Here is a 19,054-nt window from a genome sequence, read left to right as displayed (position 1 = left end):
GCATAAGTAGGTTGTAGCTCATGTCTTATCTATTCACCAAGCTGCATCGTTTTATTGCCCTGGTTTAGCTAAAAGTGCAATATTAACGTATTGAGATTTGTGTCTTTGCCACCACGACAGTTGAATTGGATATCACTGACACACAAACTGCATGGCAGACACGGGAAACTGCCAGAGCCTTGGGTAGGGGCAAGGGTTACCAAGCTCCACTAATGCATTTGAATTCATGGATACACCAGAGGTAACTTCTAAAATTCCCTTCTTTAGCCCAGGGAATCTCATAGCTTGGTAAGATCTTGTGTCCCTTTCTTTTGAAGACACAGAACTATGAAAGTAGTCTTGATGCGGTGTTCACAACTGTACAAAAAACCCTCAGGGGGTAACCATGTTAGTCTGTAACTTTAAAAACAACATGTAGTTCTATGGCACCTTAGAGACAAACAAAAACATATAGAATCACGAGTTTGTGGATAAAACCCACTTCAGATTAATTAGAGTGGAAATAGCAAAAACTAAGATGTGTGTCTTCAGGGGAAATGGGTAAAAGTTCTCACCAAACTATGAGATTCCTTGGGCTAAAGAAGGGAATTTTAGAAATTACCACTGGTGTATCCATGAATTCAAGTGCACTAGAGGAGCTTAGTAAGCCTTGCTCCTACCCAATACTCTGGCAGCTTCCAGCATCTGCCATGCAGTCGTGTGCCAATGCTATCCAGTTCAATCGCCATGGTAGCTATACATTCATCTGATGTGGGTTTTACCTACACAAAATTCATGATTCTAGAGACAAAAATATATAAGGTGCCACAGGACTACTAATTTAAATAAAAACAACAAACCAAAACCTGGATTCCTCAAGGGACTATGGAACCTGAAGAAAGACTGTTCGAGGACAATGGCAAAGGAAAGCAATCGGGTGATTGAAACAGTGTGGGAGAAGGGTGGGACTAAAGCTAGATAGGGAATGGAGGAGGGACTGGAATCACAGAGTCCAAAAGTGTGATCCAAGCCAGACTAGACCATTTACTAAGGACTTGCTCTTATGTGGTAAAATAATCTTTCGGGGGGCAAGGACTATACACACCTTCACCTTTTGCTTCTTGGTTTGAGTTGATAGAAGAACTAGGACCAGAAGACGACCGGCACAGGAGGACAAGGCAGAACAGTAATACTATTTATTTTATTTGACCACGCATAAGTTGTAAGTTACACAGACCAGTTCTCACACACACACACACACACACACACACACACACACACACACACACACAAAAGCACAATCATCCTCTTTGCAGATAACCTTCACAGTCCTTTTTGAAACACACATGTACTGAAGTTCATCTTGAAAGGGTCACTCAACTTGATTTTTCTGAAATCAGTTACTATTTTAAAGTTTGTTTTAGCAATGCAACACCTCAAAACTGTGACCCTGATACACTGTATATTTTAATTCACATCTATTCTTTTAATTCACATCTATTCTGTATTGTTTACAGAACTCCAAGGGACCATCTCAACTTCTCTGGGTTCTGTCCAGTGAAAAACTCCTCTCTACTTCTATCTACTTCAGAGGTGTTCTGGCTAGATAGATTTCTGCATAAGAACTCCTCTGCCAGTCACAGTAATCCTGGTACCCATAAAAGGAGCCTGTTTGTGGGTATGGGTTCATATAACGCATGTGCTCCTCCCAGCCCAGTCCAGGCTCCCAAAAAATGAAACAAGCCAAAGGTTTTCAATGCCCTACCAGTCTGAAGACTTTTCTTTCTTCCCTTCCTCTCCCCACCCCCCCATCCAAATTGTAGTCTTTCAGGCAATTAGTAATATTACTATAGCACTCCTGCCAGTTGCCAATTTGTGAGTGGGAGAGCAGAACCATTTTCAGCTACAATAAGAACCAGGGAATCACACCTTCTAAGATGCCCCCTCTCTCTGTTCAGGTAGTACAGCAAAGGATGCCACCGCCCTCTTTTGGTCAAGGAGATTCCCTTCCTACCCCTTGTGAACCTGTCCAGTTTACCAGTATCTATCACTCTCCTAGTTCCGGTAAAAAGTGTGTGCTACCTCCCACTCCAAGTAAGTATGCCTCGATGATTACTGCATCTTATTTTCAGGGGCAGAATTTCTAGAAAAGGATAAAAGAAAGGGCACCTGCTCCTGCCAGATGCTGCCCCGAACCCAGCCTTTGTATGGACATTGAGGGAAATAGGCACACCTTCAGCCTCAGTATCAAAACAGTACCTCAGCTGTCGCTGAATAAAACATGCATGCAAAATAAGAATGACATCATATTCATGCATGCAAAACACACACCAAAACAGACAGCACTAGAACTGATTAGCTCCCAAATGCTGTCAGGTGTGCAGAGTTAAACTACAGAAAGTATGATTCTTTCGCAGTTTAGTGATCTTAAAACAGTAAGTGAGCTTCAAGATGACTGTGCCCTTTAAATGAAGTCATCAACCACTGCTGAAAATAGTTTAAAATTAACATTTTCCCCTAAATGATTAAATTATTTTCTCCGGTCTGCTTTAACAGGTAGCGAGTAGCATTGGTGACAAAGGTCTTAAAGCAACAAAGCCATTTCCTATTGTAATAAGAGCTGAAGAAGAGCTCTACAGAGCTTAAAAGCTTGTCTCTTTCACCATCAGAAGCTAATGCAATAAAAGATTACCTCACCAAAATTGTCTCTATAGTAAAATCAGCTCTCTCCAGCTAGAAACCAAGTATATGTCTACACTCTTGTTATTCTGAGCATTAGTATTTCACTGATAGTTAAAAGTCTATTACTTCATATAATCAGCAGAGGATTTTTAATGTTGGTTTTATGACTTTTCCATGCCTACTGATATTTAAGGAAGCCCTGAAAAGTTCTACTTGTTTAACTGCCGCAGTTATGAAGACTATATCAACCTATGTGGAGACTCTTATTCCAAAAGAAGGATGACTATTTATAAACTATTTAAGATTAATCTAAACTAAAGAGTCTGAACCAGAAAAGGGCACCATCATTCCAGAAGAGAAGTGTCAACACAAGGAGTTACATCATTATAACCACAGAGCTTTAAATTCACCTCCTACTATATACTGGTCTGACTTGCCATACAGACAAACCTTTTAATCCATCTAGAACCATGGTATTCAACCAGTTCTTAAGAGAAATAACCATATTATTCTAAAATGTAAATAATGTAACATACAAAATAAAGCCAACTAGTCACACTCATGCAGCCAAATAGCCAGATGTGGCTACAGTGCTGGACACCATGGATTCTCGCACATAAAACTAGAGCTTTGTAGGGGAATCTGTGAGAAGACTCAAGCATATTTCCTGAGCTCTAATTGGAAAAATGAAGACGTCAATATCCTTGATTCAATATATAAAATGTAACTGGAGCTGGAATAAACAAAGAACTGAAGCTTCCCAATTTCCCTTCCCTGGCTCTTGTACAGTTCATCACATTTCCTTCATCTACAGGGCATTGAGTCTTCTCGCCTACAGGACCCGTTTCTCAATGTGTTGGTTTGAAAAGCCTTAGACTACAGCTGCCGCCTGTCCGATTTTCCCAGACTGGGCTGGTTTTGTCCCCCTGCCCTTGAGGTCACAACCTCTCCTCCCCCCAAGAGACCGTCTGTGTCTCGGGGGGGGGGGGGAGCCCGCCAAGTCTCCTCGCCCCCTCTACCGATCACGTCCAACCGCCCTGTTTTGCCACAAACTTTCGGCGTCTCTGGCGAGGTCCAGTTCAACCCAGGGGCAAGGCCCGACTACTCCCCTCGGCCCCCTCCGCCTCCCATGGGCGCACCGCCCTCTCACCTCAGCCCGCCCAGCCGCCCCGAGCCGGAGCCGCCGCTGCCCACGCAGCTCCTGGGGAAGCGGACAGCAGCAGCCTGCTGACTTCGCACTGTGTTTGCCTGCGGCCCCGCGTGCGAGGCGAGGGCGACGCCTCCTCGTTAACCGTTCAACTGCTGCGCAGCGAGAACGCCAGGGATCACTGAACGGAAGGGACGTGGGCACCAGGCACCGCCCTCTCCACCAGCCTGCTGCCCCCTTCCCCCGGGCCTCAGGATGGTAGCCCCCGTTTTGCCTCTCCCCTCAGCCTAGCGCCGCCTCTTGCTTTGCCCCTCCCCCCACTGTCAGCCTACTGCCCTCCCCACCCCCCATAGGGTACCAGCGGGTAATATTTAAAAAGCCCCTGCCCTGCCCCCTTTCCCCGAGGCTGCGCCTTGCACCACCTCTCCACCTGAGGTCCTGCTCTTGCCCCCTCTCGGCCCTGCTGCCCCGCCCCTGCACACTGCTCTTCCCCTCTGTCAGGGTGGGGAGCTGCAGCCACCTGATGCAGGTAGGAGGTGGCCCTGGCTAAAAAGGGGCAGGCACAGGTGATGAGTTGCCCCCCCCTTCCCACAGTAACTGGACGGTGGGGGGTCCAGTCATAAGATCAGACCAGGTCCCCTTTTCAACCTGACTTTCCAGTCGAATAGCAGGCACCTGGCCACCCTGTCCCTCTATCAGCTTAGTGTTGTTCCATCTCCCTCATGCCACCCTCCCACTCTGGCCCGGGTCCCACCATCAGCCTACCACCCTCTTTTCTCCCCCTATCAGACTAGTACTATCCCCCACTATCAACTCAGAACTGCTCCTGCTGTCTCCTATAAGCCTGCTGCTCTCCCCCTATCCCCCCTCCCCCCATCCCCACACCTTGGCTACATCTAGACTGGCATGATTTTCTGGAAATGCTTTTAACGGAAAAGTTTTCCGTTAAAAGCATTTTCAGAATAGAGCGGCTAGATTGGCACAGATGCTTTTCCGCAAAAGCACTTTTTGCGGAAAAACGTCCGTGCCAATCTAGACATGCTTTTCCGCAAAAAAGCCCCGATCGCCATTTTTGCGATCGGGGCTTTTTTGCAGAAAACAAATCTGGGCTGTCTACACTGGCCCTTTTGTGCAAAAGTTTTGCGCAAAAGGACTTTTGCCCGAACGGGAGCAGCATAGTATTTCCGCAAGAACACTGACAATCTTACATGAGATCGTCAGTGCTTTTGCGGAAATTCAAGCGGCCAGTGTAGACAGCTGGCAAGTTTTTCCGGAAAAGTGGCTGATTTTCCAGAAAAACTGGCCCGTCTAGACACAACCCTTGTGTTGAATATTGTCTCTCCTGCTCCTGAATTGGAAAACTGTGTGGGAGATTAATGTGCTATGCAATTTAAGGATTAGGCTACCTGGGTTGTGTGCCCCTATCTAGGGGATGCTGTGTCCCAAGCAGCTGCTGAGCCTTCTGCTTGGGGTGGGAGAAGATCAGTGTGTACATTGAGGAAACAGATCCTTCCTCCCAAGCGCTAAGTAGGAGATGCACAATGCAACATCTTCCCTTCTCAGAGTTGGGAAGCCTCTACATATGAAATCATGACATAGACCTAACATAAGATTTGTGTTATAAAATAAAATAAAAAAGGAGTGCAGGGAGCATTTTCATTTCACTACTTACTCTCTGCTCCCTGGGACTCCTAATAGGGCTCCCATAAGGGAATCCCTCTACCCTTCTTGCATCCTGAAGTGAGGAAACTTGGAGATGATCTGTCCTTTCCTTCCCAATTATCACTATCCAAGGCATCAAAGTATGGTTTTATTTGAGAGAGTCCTGTCAGTGCCTGAAGAGTTTAGTGACAGGTTTTGAACAGAAAATAACACATCCAATTCATAAGTACAATAATATAAAACCTAAAAAAGGGAAAACAAATTCAGTGATAATGTGAGCTGAAAACAACATTCACCAGAGGGCATCTATCCACTCATTAAGTGACTGACTATAAATAGTATGGCATTAAAATGTGATGTGTGTTTTTATTTTCTCACATAGGTCACTTCACATAGGCTGTACACTTCAATTCCTCAGGATTGGAGTCAAACAGGAGCAGGTAATTTTCCAATACAAATCAGCTTTGTGAACGGGGGCAGCTAACGGAGTTTTGAGAGGGACTTCTCTAGGTGAAGGAGGAGCAAATACTGGATCCTTGAGATAAGTGGCTGTCGGTAGTGTGTGTTTGTGTTTGGGGGTTACTTGCTAGTTGCCTGAAAGAAACTGTGTGATGAGCTTATGTTTGTTTGTCTGTCTGTCTGGTTGGTTGGGTGGTTGGAGAGTCAAGTGCTGAGCTGTTTGTTTGAATGACCATGTGCTCTGAGCTTCTTAACAAGGATTTGAATTGTAGACCCCTCTGTTCATTGGTCAAGCCTTAGCCAGGGCTAGCAGGAAGGCTAGGGCTTTATTTCAAGGGGGAGTTGGAAGGGGGTGAGGTGCACTTGCCATTTTTTTAAACTTTTCATCTAAACTAACAACAAAACTTCCTGATTTAAATAACAACCCTATCAATAACCTAAGTAGCTGCAGGGAAGAATGCAGGCAGCAGCCGAGTGGGGGCTATCCTGTTTATTGCACTCAATGTAGCATGTATGATTACCTGCCCTGTGGGTAGGTGGCATATGTGTGCATTTTTACAATACATAACAAAAGCCTAATAATCTCCATAATTTCTGGTGTATGCAGTCATCAATTTGCAGAACTGATGGCAGTTCTATCCAAGGAACAGTGTAAAATACTTTCTATAGTACAACATTATTCCTGTTCAATCTTCAGTTTTTTCTAATACACAGACACTTGGAGATAAACTATATTTCTGTTCAAATATTACCCTTTTTTATTGGGCAAACTTATCAAACAGGTATGATTGCTTTGTCATTGTAGTATACATTATTACCATAAACTAACATGAGTGAAGGTATTAATTTGCATGTTCAGGAGCTATGGAGCATTAACCTACAGTGGTACACATGAAAAACAAAACCCTTTACTTTTTAAGATTGAACCATTTTCAGTGTGGACATCTCTCACAATTTTATTAAGAGTATTGTGATATTTGGTATTTTTTGAAGCCGTAGTTCCAATCATTTGATTTGTTGAGATTCTCATGGAATGTTTTTCCTTCTCAAGTAAGTTTATGTTCCTTGTTGTTGTGAAGAAAAACCTGAAAATATGACTCAGGCAATGTTCCCTCTAAGCTGTGCAATAGCATGGCACCACAATTGCTTAATGAGCTCCAGCCAGGGGTTCAGGGCTCTGTGCAGGGGGAAGGGCATTTCTCCCTCAGCTACAGCAGCAGCTCCCTGCTGAGGTCCTCCTCCAGCCAGGCAACTCTGTGCATGGAGTCCTAAGCCCCTGACTGGGCAGGGCTTATTAAGTAGCTACAGGCCATGCTTCTGCACCTCTTACAGCAAACTTTGGATCCAAGTGAGCTGTAAGGGCTCAAAAACCAGATGGTGTATAGAACCCAATTTATATGGCTTTAAAATCATTGGAATTTTAAAATAAATCATATTTGAGTGCTTGAGACATAATTTTTCAAGACTTGAGGTTGACATTGATGAATTGCAAAACCTAAACTGAAAAGTAAATTAAAATCCCAGATTTGTGGACTAGTGACTAATAGACCTCTGCATATCCACAGATATCCACTTCATGTCTGTGGATGCGGATATCTGAAGATAGTGGAACAGATACCTGCACAGAGCTTTCCGCCCATCAGCCCTCCAACAGCTGCCAGGTGGGGGGACGGGAGGTGCCAGGGCAGGCTGCTATACTGCTGGCAGGGAAAGGGCACAAGTTCCATCCTAAATCACCCTGCAGGAGGAGCCAAGTGCTGGCTCTGCCTGACCTTTCTCCTCACACTGCCTGGTGAGCAATGACCCTGTGGAGCTCTGACCCTGGGTACCTGCTGTCCCATACCCCTAGTCCTTACTGTTTCTTACTCCGTCTCCACTTTCATACTGCCTGCCTCTTCTCCCATTCTTGCTCATCTGTGCTCCCTCCCCGCTTCCCTGTCACTCCAGATGGTTTGCTGTGCAGATGCAAGTAAAATCCAGATTTCGGATTAAATTATGAGTTAAGCCTGGCGAATGCGGATCAGATATGGATCCACATTTTTGTATCTGAACAGGGTTCTAGTGACTAGACTCTGGATGGGAATTAAGCAGCAAAATTGTAACTAACCTTTATTTTAAAACTTTTTTGGGGCCTCTCAAATTCATTAGCATTTCCTGCTTCACTGAAGATATCCCAGAACACTTTACAGTAGCATAAGACACCAGAAATTCCACTGCAATCTGTGGTATTTGTGATGTCACTGAGATTGCATCTACAGTGGAATATTGCACCAATGTCACTTAGCAGGTATAAACTACAGAGTAGCAGATCATCCACAGTAGCCATATTGTTTCTCGTAAGTATATGGATGTGTTTATCTTGCAGAACTGAATTCCATCATCCAGTATATCTCCTGTGACTTTCTATCTCCTCCATTTAACAGTTTGAGACCTATTTACCTTACAAACACGGAGTTTTTAAGTCTGGCCCCCATGAGATAAATGGGGGCATTGCCATTGACTTAGTCTGAGGAGGACAGGAATTTACCTCTGATCTGTATTGCTCTTCCTTCTCTGAATTCCTAAGACATTTATAGCCACCAATATTTCATAGCTAAGTGATAGGGTGTAAAAAATTTTTGTTCTACATGAGTTATGTAGTCAGTCTGGTGAGACAGACTGACCTGTCTGTGCTGTAAAGGAAAACAGAGGCTTATTTTTACCTGTCATGTTTATCCCACGATGTTTAACAGGAATCACTTAGTGCTACCAAAATGTGTATCTGGATAGTAGCAGAAGAGGAGCAGAAAAGAGAAGGTATGATAGGCAGTAGCAAGAGAAGTAGTCAGAGAAGACTGGAAAGAGGCTTGAGGGGATAGCATAGAAGCTGGAATGAAAAAGTAACGCATTATAAACATTATATATATCTGAATTCAAGATACAAGTGGCACTGGCAGAAAGTGGTGACATTAATAATCCACTTACTTTCACATATGGACTACGTCTAGACTGGCATGATTTTCCGGAAATGCTTTTAACGGAAAACTTTTCCGTTAAAAACATTTTCGGAAAAGAGCGTCTAGATTGGCACGGACGCTTTTCCACAAAAGCACTTTTTGCGGAAAAGCATCCATGGCCAATCTAGACATGCTTTTCCACAAAAAAGCCCCGATCGCCATTTTCGCAGAAAACAAATCTCAGCTGTCTACACTGGCCCTTTTGCGCAAAAGTTTTGCGAAAAAGGGACTTTTGCCCGAATGGGAGCAGAATAGTATTTCCGCAAGAAGTACTGATTTCTTACAGTAGAAAGTCAGTGCTTTTGTGGAAATTCAAGCGGCCAGTGTAGACAGCTGGCAAGTTTTTCTGGAAAAGCGGCTGATTTTCCGGAAAAACTGGCCAGTCTAGACACAGCCCTCTAGTTTATTTTGTTACCAGAATTCTTTAAATGAATTATTTCTTTATCTATACTGCATAGTTTTATTCAGAATCTACAGCATGTCATTCCTTGCAATGATCAGAAAATAGAACACTTTTCAAGAGTGGTTATTTTTCCTCTATTTAAAGATATCAAAGCCTCAAGAAATGGTTACATTTCATTAAAAATATACACAGGAGATCTTTGCAATTCATAGTCTTGTGTATTCACAAGTGTCCCCCATCCTGGCCTGGGGGCCCATGGCTGGAAGCAATAGGGAACCCACTGCCAGGAGCCGCTGTGAATTCAGGAACCACTTGCAGTTCCCTGTGGCTGCCGGGAGCCATGGTGAGTTCTCTGCAGCTTCTGGGAGCTATGGTGAGTTCCCTATGGCTCCAGGCCCCAGCAGTGAGTTCCCCTTGACTCCTGGCAGCTGTGGTGAGTTTGGGAGCCATGGGGAGCTCACTGCAGGAGGATGTTGACTGCCATGCACTGTATTTAGGAATGGCAATGACCTCTTATAAAATGGTGGCAAAAAGGGAACAGTCACAAGAACTGCAAAATTTATAGTAGTGATTGATGTAGATACCTGTACTGGGAAACATCATTTCCATAAAACCTTTTAGTTGTCTCTCATCATGCATTTTCCTTTTGTTTGAAACATTTCTTAATAAAATATAACCCTTTATTTTTAAACAATTATTAGAAAAACACTCTATGAAACCATTGACTGACAGGCCAGTGGTCATTAGCACATTAACAAGAGTAAAATGTTTTACAAAACAAAAACTAAGTATATGAACTGTGCAAACAATGAAACCAACTCCAAGTCAGAGCCTCTTTCCTGTTGTGTCCCCTGACCCCCTTGCCATTGTTTCCATGTTTATGGAGATCGTGGGGGAAGCGGGGTGGAGGCATCCACAGAGGAGGGGTTCAGCATCAAGAGTTGCATGGGATACATTTCCTCTATCCAGCCACTGCTAAGGCCCAGCTGCATAGGCTACCCAGCAATGGAATTGTGCAAAAAGTTCCTGGTCTGCAGCACATGGTACTGTACTTGGATGGGGAGCCAGGTTCAGGAAAAGCCATTAGCCAAAACATCCACTCCCGGACTTTCTGCTGTGCTTTTTTCCCCTCCCTTTGCAGTATCTCCTATTCCAGTTCCAAGCATTTGCTCTCTTACAGCAACACCAGCCTCAAGTTCTACAGCCTGTGCCTCTCTGCTTGTGTCACCTTTTGACTTGAATAATACCTTCTCTTTTTGGCCCTATCCACAGTGTCAGCCATAAATTCAACGTGAAAGGCTTCCTCTTGCACCATAATGGTACATTGACCAAAGCTTCTACTGTACTTACACATGGGTAAGGTACCTGTAGAGAAGGTTATTGTTTCTAGTAGCTCAATGCACAAGCAGAGAAAAAATCCTTTTAGAATGTCCAGAACCTAAAATGTTACTCAGTAACGCTTAACTTCAATATGTTAAAGGGACACTTCTAGAACACAGGCACTCCCTAGATACAGTCAATTTAACTGCAGTGAAAAGGTAAAAATCACAACTGCTTTTTTTTTTCAAGTTGCACCCCAGTTTGCCTTTGGGAGAGGGTGGTGACTACAGCATGCTACACGAGCCTTCTCTACCATTTTAGGCATTCCAGATTTTGGAGAACTTTGCAGTTCTTGTGGTGCCCAGAGGGCAAAGCGAATCTTATTCCAAGCTGCTGGTGGCAAGACAGGTGTGTAGGTAACCGAAGTATTCAAACTCAGGATGACTGAACGGCACATCTGAGTGGAGTAAGTTGGTCAGCCACTAAAGATGGCCCGGAAAAATATTTCCTCCCCAGATTGTGGTTACCCCTCCAGAGTTCACACAATAGGAAAAAGTTCACAACTTTCAACACCTGATATTAGGTGAAAACTCAAAAGGGAATCAATAGGATGCTATGCCTTGATACCTCCCCACAGCTTGCTAGGACTACATACAACACAGAGAACACCCTTCTGTTCCGGCACATTTCTGGACTACATTCATCACCTCTCCCCCATCTCTATTTTGGACAAATGACTTATCCATGGAGGATATGGACTATATTTCAGTCCTCTTCCCCCTCCCCCCCACACAGAGTTCTTTGTTTTCAGGTGGGTCATTGCACCATTGGCCTGGTTTGGAGCAGCATGTTTACTGGGCAGACAATATAAGTTTTTAATTCTTAAACTGGCATATCCTACCAAAAGTATGAGCTTTTTTGGTAAAATTTCTCATCGAAATGCAGTTTCATTCTTTGTTGTTCCTGGTTTCCATTTTGAATTTTATGTGGCAGGGTGTGGGGATGCCAAGGCTCTGACATGCAATCCACCATAAGCAGATACACATTGTACCAAGAGCTTGTAATAATTTTTGCATTGGTTCATAAATTGGAAATCTCTCCCAGAGTTATATTAATATTACACAAAAATGACTCTAGAAACTTACTAGGCCCTGGAACAATTTTTGCCTGTTCTATTTCTGCTGCTGGCTAATCCTCCAAGAAGGCATCAAATATCTCCTGAGTACAGTCCCAGGATGTGCTACTGCAGTTCCTGTTGCTAAGCCTTCTTGCAAACTAGTTTCAGCACCAGATTACTTCAGAGGCTTCATATGCTGCCTGCTGCTGGTTCCTATCTGTTCCCGTGCTAGATTCTAGGTCAGCCCCTCATCATGCACCACCATTATAAGATGGGTGAACTAGAGTGCCTTGTATTAAAGGAGGATATTGATACAATAGGCATTGTGGAAACTTGGTAGAATGATGACTGTGTCCCGTTGATTGTCCTAGGGTACAAAATATATCAGAAGAACAGAACAGGTCGTGCTGGTGGGGGAGTGGCATTACATGTGAGAGAAAATGTAGAATAAAATGATGTAAAAAATCTTAAATGAGCCAAAATGTTCCATAGACTCTCTATGGATAGTAATTCCATGCTCCAATAATAAGAATATAGCAGTAGGGATATATTATTGACCACCTGATCAGGACAACAATAGTGACTCTGAAATACTAAGAGAGATTAGAGAGGTCATCAAAAATAATAGTGGGGGATTTCAACTTCTTCTTGGACTGAACCGTCAATCAACGGATCTCATCTTCTATGACGCCTTTGATGAGCAACTAAACTAATCCTTGATCGGCACAGCCAATTACAGATGTCACATAAAAAGCCGCCAACTACAGGTGCTGTATGTTCTTTTTGGATCCTCCGCTTTTCCTGCAATGCCTGGATACACTGACTCTCAGAGTAATTAAGAGCCTGTTCAATGGTTTGTTGCCAGGACAGTCTGTCCTGAACTAGAGTTTCCAGGTCATTAGGAGATATGCCGCATGACTTCATATTGGCCTTTAAGATGTCTTTATAGCGCTTATATTGATCACCGATAGAGCGCTTTCCAAGAGCAAGCTGGCTATAGAAGACCATCTTTAGTATCCGTGTATCATCCATCCTCAAACATGACCAATCCAGCAAAACTGTTTGTTCATAACATAGAACTGTTTGTTCTATGACACCATACATAGAACCTCCGTATTAGGAATTTTGTCCCACCGGTTCACATGGGCAATCTTCCTTAGACAACGCATATGGAACTGATCGAGCTTCAAAATATGACGATGATATATTGTCCATGACTCCGAGCCATACAGCAGGACATTCAGGACAACTGCCTGATAAACTGATATCTTGGTATGGAATTTAATACCATGGTCATTCCATAGTTGTTTGGTCAGTTTTCCAAAGGCAGCACTGGCTTTGGCTAGTTGAACATATACATCATGATCCACATTTATGCTAGAGGACAGTACACTTCCCAGGTAGCAGAACTTGTCAACAGCCTCAAGGACTGTACCAGCAGCAGTAATCACTGGTGTGCTGGGCTCTTTCCAGACAGGCTGTCATAACTTCTGTCTTCTTGAGGCTCACTGTGAGTCCAAAATGGTGAGCAGAAGTAGCAAAGTGATCAAAAAGCTCCTGTGCATCCTTCACTGAATGAGCCAGCAATGCACACTCGTCGGCAAACAGAAGGTCATGAATAGTTGTAGTAACCACTTTAGTTCGAGCCTGGAGTCTCCGGAGATTGAAAATACTGCCATCTGTTCGAAACTGAATAGGCATGCCCAACGTGCAGTTCTTAAAAGCAACTAACAGCATCATTGAAAAGTAGACGTTGAACAGGAGAGGAGCAAGGACACATCCTTGCTTTGTACCGTTTGATATTTCAAAAGGTGCTGATGTGTCTCCATTGTCAAGGACGTGACCAAGCATGTCATCATGGAGAGATCGAACAATGTTGATACATTTTTCAGGACAACCAATTCGTCCAAGTATTTTCCAGAGCCCATTTCTGTTGACCATGTCGAATGCCTTGGTAAAATCAATGAAAAATCACATAGCGGTCCTGATGTTGCTCTCTACATTTTTCTTGTATCCGTCTGGCTGTAAATATCATATCGGCAGTGCCTCGACCAGCACAAAATCCGCATTTAATTTTAGAAAGAGGAACTACATGAAAATGAGGTTAGTTAAACAGAAATTAAAAGGTACAATGACAGAAGTAAAATCTTTGCAAGCTGCATGGATACTTTTCGAAGACACCATAATAGAGGCCCAACTTCAATTTATACCCCAAATTAAAAGACACAGTAAGAGAATTTTATAAAGTGCCACCATAAAAGAAGCAGAGACAGATAAAAAAGACATCTTTTAAAAAGTAGAAGTCAAATCCTAGTGAGGAAAATATAAAAGAGCATAAACATTGTCAAATTTTAAATTTGTATATATATTTGTATTTTTTGTTTTGTTTTTGTAAGCCGCGTTGAATATTTTAAATAGAAAGGCAGGGTAAAAATATTTAAATTAAATTAAATAAATAAATAAATAAATTAAAGTGTACAAATATAAGAAAAGCCAAAAATGAGTTTGAAGAACAGCTAGCCAAAAACTCAAAAAGTAATAGCAAATTGCTTTTTAAGAACATCAGAAGCAGGAAGCCTACTAAACAACCAGTTGTGCCCTTGGATGATGGAGATGCTAAAGGAGCACGCAAAGATGATTAAGTCATTGTGGAGAAGCTAAATTAAGTCTTTGCTTCAGTCTTCATGGCTGAGGATATCAAGGGGATTCCCAAACCTGAGCCATTCTTTTTAGGTGACAAATCTGAGGAATTGTTCCAGATTGAGGTGTCATTAGAAGAGGTTTTGGAACAAATTGATAAACTTAACAGTATCAAGTCACTGGGACAAAATGGCATTCACCCAAGAGTTCTGAAAGAAGTTAAATGTGAAATTGTGGAACTATTAATTGTGGTTTGTAACCTATCCTTTAAATAATCTTCTGTACTTAGTGACTGGAATGTGACGCCAATATTTCAAAAGGGCTCTAGAGGTGATTCTGGCAATTACAGACTAGTAAGTCTAATGTCAGTACTGGGCAAATAAATTGAAACTATCGTAAAGAATACAATTGTCGAACACACAGATGAACATAGTTTGTTGAGGAAAAGTCAACATGGTTTCTGTAAAGGGAAAATGGTAAGTTTTCAGATTAGAGACAGGTAACTAGTGGGGTTCCCCAAGGATCTGTCCTGGGACCAATCCTATTCAGCTTATTTATAAATGATCCAGAGAAAGGGATAAACAGTGAGATGGCAAAATTTGCATATGATACCAAACTGCTAAAGATAGTTAAAGTAGACTGTGAAGAGCTTCAAAAAGATTTCACCAAACTAAGTGATTGGACAACTAAATGGTAAATGAAATGTAATGTGAATAAATGTAAAGTAATGCACATTGGAAAATATAATCCCAACTATACATGTAATATGATGGGAACTCATTTAGCTACAACTACTCAAGAGAGAGATCTTGCAGTCATTATGAATAGTTCTCTGAAAACATCCACTCAGTGTACAGCGGCAGTCAAAAAAACAAATAGAATGTTGGGAATCATTGAAAAAGGGATGAACAATGGTCTCCAACCTTCTAAGCTCAATATCACTTTTCCATTTTAAATCAAGCCAGGATCTACTTCAAATCCAAATACCCTTGTCTTACCTCCTTCCCTACCCATTATGCACGGCCCCCACCCTGCTCATTCTGTGGAGATGGGGGTACAGAGGTGGGGAGAAGGGAACACCCTGACATCAGTGGCCCCTCTTTTCTGCCTCCCTGACCCTCAACAGCAAACAGAAGTCCTTGGGGACCAGCTCCAAGGCAGAGGTCAGGAGCAGCAGAGCAGTGGGGAAGGGCAGGTGAAGTACTATAGCTTCAAGCCAAACCAGTCAGGATCACCTGTCACAGGCTCCAAGATCTACCAGTAAATCCTGATCTACTGGTTGGTGACCAGTGCTCTGGGGTATCTGGTATTGGCCACTATCGGCAGACAGGATACTGGGCTAGATGGACCTTCTGTCTGATCCAGTATGGCCATTATGTTATGTTCATTGGCTCCTTGCTCAGCACATTAACCAGTACCAAGTCAAACTCCTCATTAAATGGGCATGATAATGATGATGAGTCTGCAGAGGTGCAGCTCTGGTTCTAGGCTTACTGATAATCATGTAATTTACACCCTGAACATTTCACCTACTCTGCCAGCTTTTTTGCTATTGCTGGTACCCATAGTCACTCTTGGTGCTTTTGCTAAGATTGACTTCTTAGCTGGCCTCACACCAAAGATTCACTAAAATCTGTCTTTGCTCCTGCAGCTATTGTTGGTGGCCATTATAAATGTAGATGAGGGTTCAGTGTAGTGTGCTGTGCTGTGCTGCTGACAGAACAGAATGGAAAGATTAAATGCCAGACAGCAGTGCTTCAACAAGGGATTCTCTCTTTTTCTAGGAATTCTGTAGATGATTCATGCAATAGAGCGGACAAAGAAATAGCCCATGGGATTATGGGATAGTGATGGTGTACTTTCAGAGTCCAAGTCCAAGGAGGGGATGTGTCCACTCTGTAAAAGGATAGAGCTTGAACTCTGGGTCCTGGCAAAAGGTGGGCCCTCAGTTGGATCCTGGGACCCAAATCCATCAGAGCTGTGTGTAAACAAAAGGGGGTTTCTGCTTCAGCCTGAGTCTGACCTCAGTCTTACATTTCAATGAAGACATACCCTAAGGCTGCGTCTAGACTGGCATGATTTTGCACACATACTTTTAACGAATGCTTTTGCACAAAAGCATCCAGTATTGACAGGTGGCAAGTTTTTGCACAAAAGCGGCTGCTTTTGTGCAAAAACTTGCCAGTCTAGACACACCCTAAATGCTTGTGAAAAAACTCCACTAAGCACCTAAATACCTTTGAAAATCTGGCCTTGGTGAATTGCAAGAAATGGGCCATGCTTTGCAGGGTCACATGGCAATAGCTGAAAATAAAGTAAGGACCCAAACCTACAAACTTCCACGCGGTGTGCAGCGGCAGTCAAAAAGGCAAATAGGATGCTAGGAATTATTAGGAAAGTGATAGAAAATAAGACCCAGAATATCTTACTGCCCCTGTATAAAACTATGGTACGCCCACATCTTGATTACTATGTACAGATGTGGTCTCCTCACCTCAAAAAAGATATTTTGGCCTTGGAAAGGGTTCAGAAAAGGGCAACTAAAATGATTAGGGGTTTGGAATGGGTCCCATATGAGGAGAGGTTAAAGCGACTGGGACTTTTCAGTTTAGAAAAGAGGAGACTGAGGGGGGATATGATAGAGGTCTATAAAATTACAAGTGGTGTGGAGAGGGCCGATAAAGAAAAGTTATTTATTAGTTCCCTAAATAGAAGAACTAGAGGACACCAAATGAAATTAATGGTAGCAGGTTTAAAACTAATAAAAGAAAGTTCTTCTTTACACAGCGTGTAGTCAACCTGTGGAACTGCTGGACACACTCTAAACTAGCTGCATCCCATTTGCACCATTTGAATTGGTTTTGGTGATGTCTTTCATATGTTTCATATGTTTGCCAGAGGAGGCTGTGAAGGCTAGGACTATAATAGAGTTTAAAGAGAAGCTAGATAATTTCATGGAGGTTAGGTCCATAAAAGGCTATTAGCCAGGGGATAAAATGGTGTCCTTGGCCTCTGTTTGTCAGAGGCTGGAGAGAGATGGCAGGAGACAAATCGCTTGATCATTGTCTTCGGTCCACCCTCTCTAGGGCACCTGGCGCTAGCCACTGTCGGCAGACAAGATACTGGGCTAGGAGGACCTTTGGTCTGACCCAGTACGGCCGTTCTTATGTACAAGATTCTACACACTTTCTAATCCTACTGTAGTCACAAGAAGCTGAAAACACTCAACACATCACAAATCAGCCCCTTCATGAATAAGATTTCTTTCCAAAGTGTCTCAGCATGCTTTTGTCAGTTTGGCTATTTTTATTGATTTTCTCTTAAAAGACAGAAAAGCCCACTGTTCAAACTGGAAAAAGCATGCCAATAGCATTACATAAGAACAAAATCTGCCTTGGAGAAAAGTTACGTAGTTACCAAATTCTTCCCTCATTTCTATCTGTGAAACTATCTTATTTTTCTTTTTAAAAAAGCTTTAAAATACAGCATGAAAAATATAAACATATGAAAGACATCACCAAAACCAATTCAAATGGTGCAAATGGGATGCAGCTAGTTTAGAGAGTGTCCAGCAGTTCATAGTTAAGGTTAGAGCTGTAAGCTTATTTTCAACAAATCTCTGATTTCTGCTCAATTAATAACCAAACCACCTGAAATGTCACAAAACACACTACCCCAAAAGGGAAAATGTTTCAGAAAAAAAATAGGATTAATCATATAAGTTTCAGAGAATGAAACTTCTCCCCATACCCTTCAACCTTTTATTAATTTGTCCCCTCCCATCCCAAATGTCACATCTAAATCTAAGGTGGAACTATGTAACGTCAGATAGGTACTCAGCCATACAAAAGAGGAAATCAATTATACATGTTTCAAAATAGTCCAAATCCCTCTGTTATTTTCTTCATTCTGAGGTTTATTCTATTGAAGATGAGTTACACAATTGTTTGCTGTCTCCCCCTTCCCCCAGATTTATGCATACTATCAGAATTAGGGTTCTTTTTTGATTGTGGTTCTTTTTTGTTTCTTTAAGAAAGCTTTCATAGTCATTTGATGCAATGTTTTCAGGTCAGTAATGCCAATTATATGCAATTGTACTGTAGAAACAGTAGTTTCCAACATGCACCTAATTGTATTACTTTTGCTCAAAAGATTACGTGACCATAGTCTAGTGAACTTCACAGCATGATGCAACCCTATTATTTTATTTAGCTTATGATGAAGTATTTTGTTTTTAATTCTTTGTTGGTATTTTAATCCATAATTAAAATATCCAGATATTCAAGAAATCAGTAGTATCAGGGGCTTGTTAAACATCTTTTTCCAAAGTATCAGCCCTTTAGCTGAGACATACAACCTCTTCATAGTGTAACCATATGTGGTTTCCTTTTATCCACCAATAACAGCATGTCTAGAGAGTAAGGATGTTAAGTAACAGTTAATTGGCTAGTCGAGTAGTCGATGGAATTTCCATTGACTAGTCAATAGGTACTTCTGCATTCCTCCTTTGAAAAGTACAAGAGCCACTACTGGGGCTCTTGTACATTTCAAAAGAGGAATGTGGAACACCACGTGCAGCCCAGGGTCAGCAGCGGGAAGTCCCACTGACTCTGGGCTGCACATGGCGTGCCAGCTTTGAAATGCACAGG

General features: G+C 42.5%; 1 protein-coding gene and 1 long non-coding RNA gene across 16 annotated transcripts in view; one reads left to right on the top strand and one right to left on the bottom strand.

The window, feature by feature from the left end:
* LOC112545133 (uncharacterized protein C8orf88) overlaps positions 1-8,127 on the bottom strand; it is a 132,282-nt gene extending 124,155 nt beyond the window's left edge. For 5 of the 9 annotated variants that reach the window (XM_075920416.1, XM_075920413.1, XM_075920412.1 and 2 more), the window contains exon 1: positions 3,812-4,021. The gene's annotated coding sequence lies outside the window, so the exon portion shown is untranslated. Of the gene's footprint in view, positions 1-1,084; positions 1,118-3,811; positions 4,024-8,036 lie in introns of those variants that run through there. The other 4 variants (XM_075920409.1, XM_075920408.1, XM_075920411.1 and 1 more) reach the window with 4 other exon arrangements.
* The window catches only part of LOC112545134 (uncharacterized), a 62,365-nt gene continuing 47,241 nt past the window's right edge, over positions 3,931-19,054 (top strand). For 3 of the 7 annotated variants that reach the window (XR_012901325.1, XR_012901329.1, XR_012901328.1), the window contains exons 1-2: positions 3,931-4,066; positions 5,853-5,910. This is a non-coding gene — a long non-coding RNA (uncharacterized LOC112545134). Of the gene's footprint in view, positions 4,067-4,118; positions 4,338-5,852; positions 5,911-8,197; positions 8,266-19,054 lie in introns of those variants that run through there. The other 4 variants (XR_012901324.1, XR_012901326.1, XR_012901327.1 and 1 more) reach the window with 4 other exon arrangements.

Source organism: Pelodiscus sinensis, chromosome 2 (genome assembly GCF_049634645.1).
Source record: "Pelodiscus sinensis isolate JC-2024 chromosome 2, ASM4963464v1, whole genome shotgun sequence".
Classification (NCBI taxonomy): domain Eukaryota; kingdom Metazoa; phylum Chordata; order Testudines; family Trionychidae; genus Pelodiscus; species Pelodiscus sinensis.
This window is presented reverse-complemented; position numbering and strand designations above follow the sequence as displayed.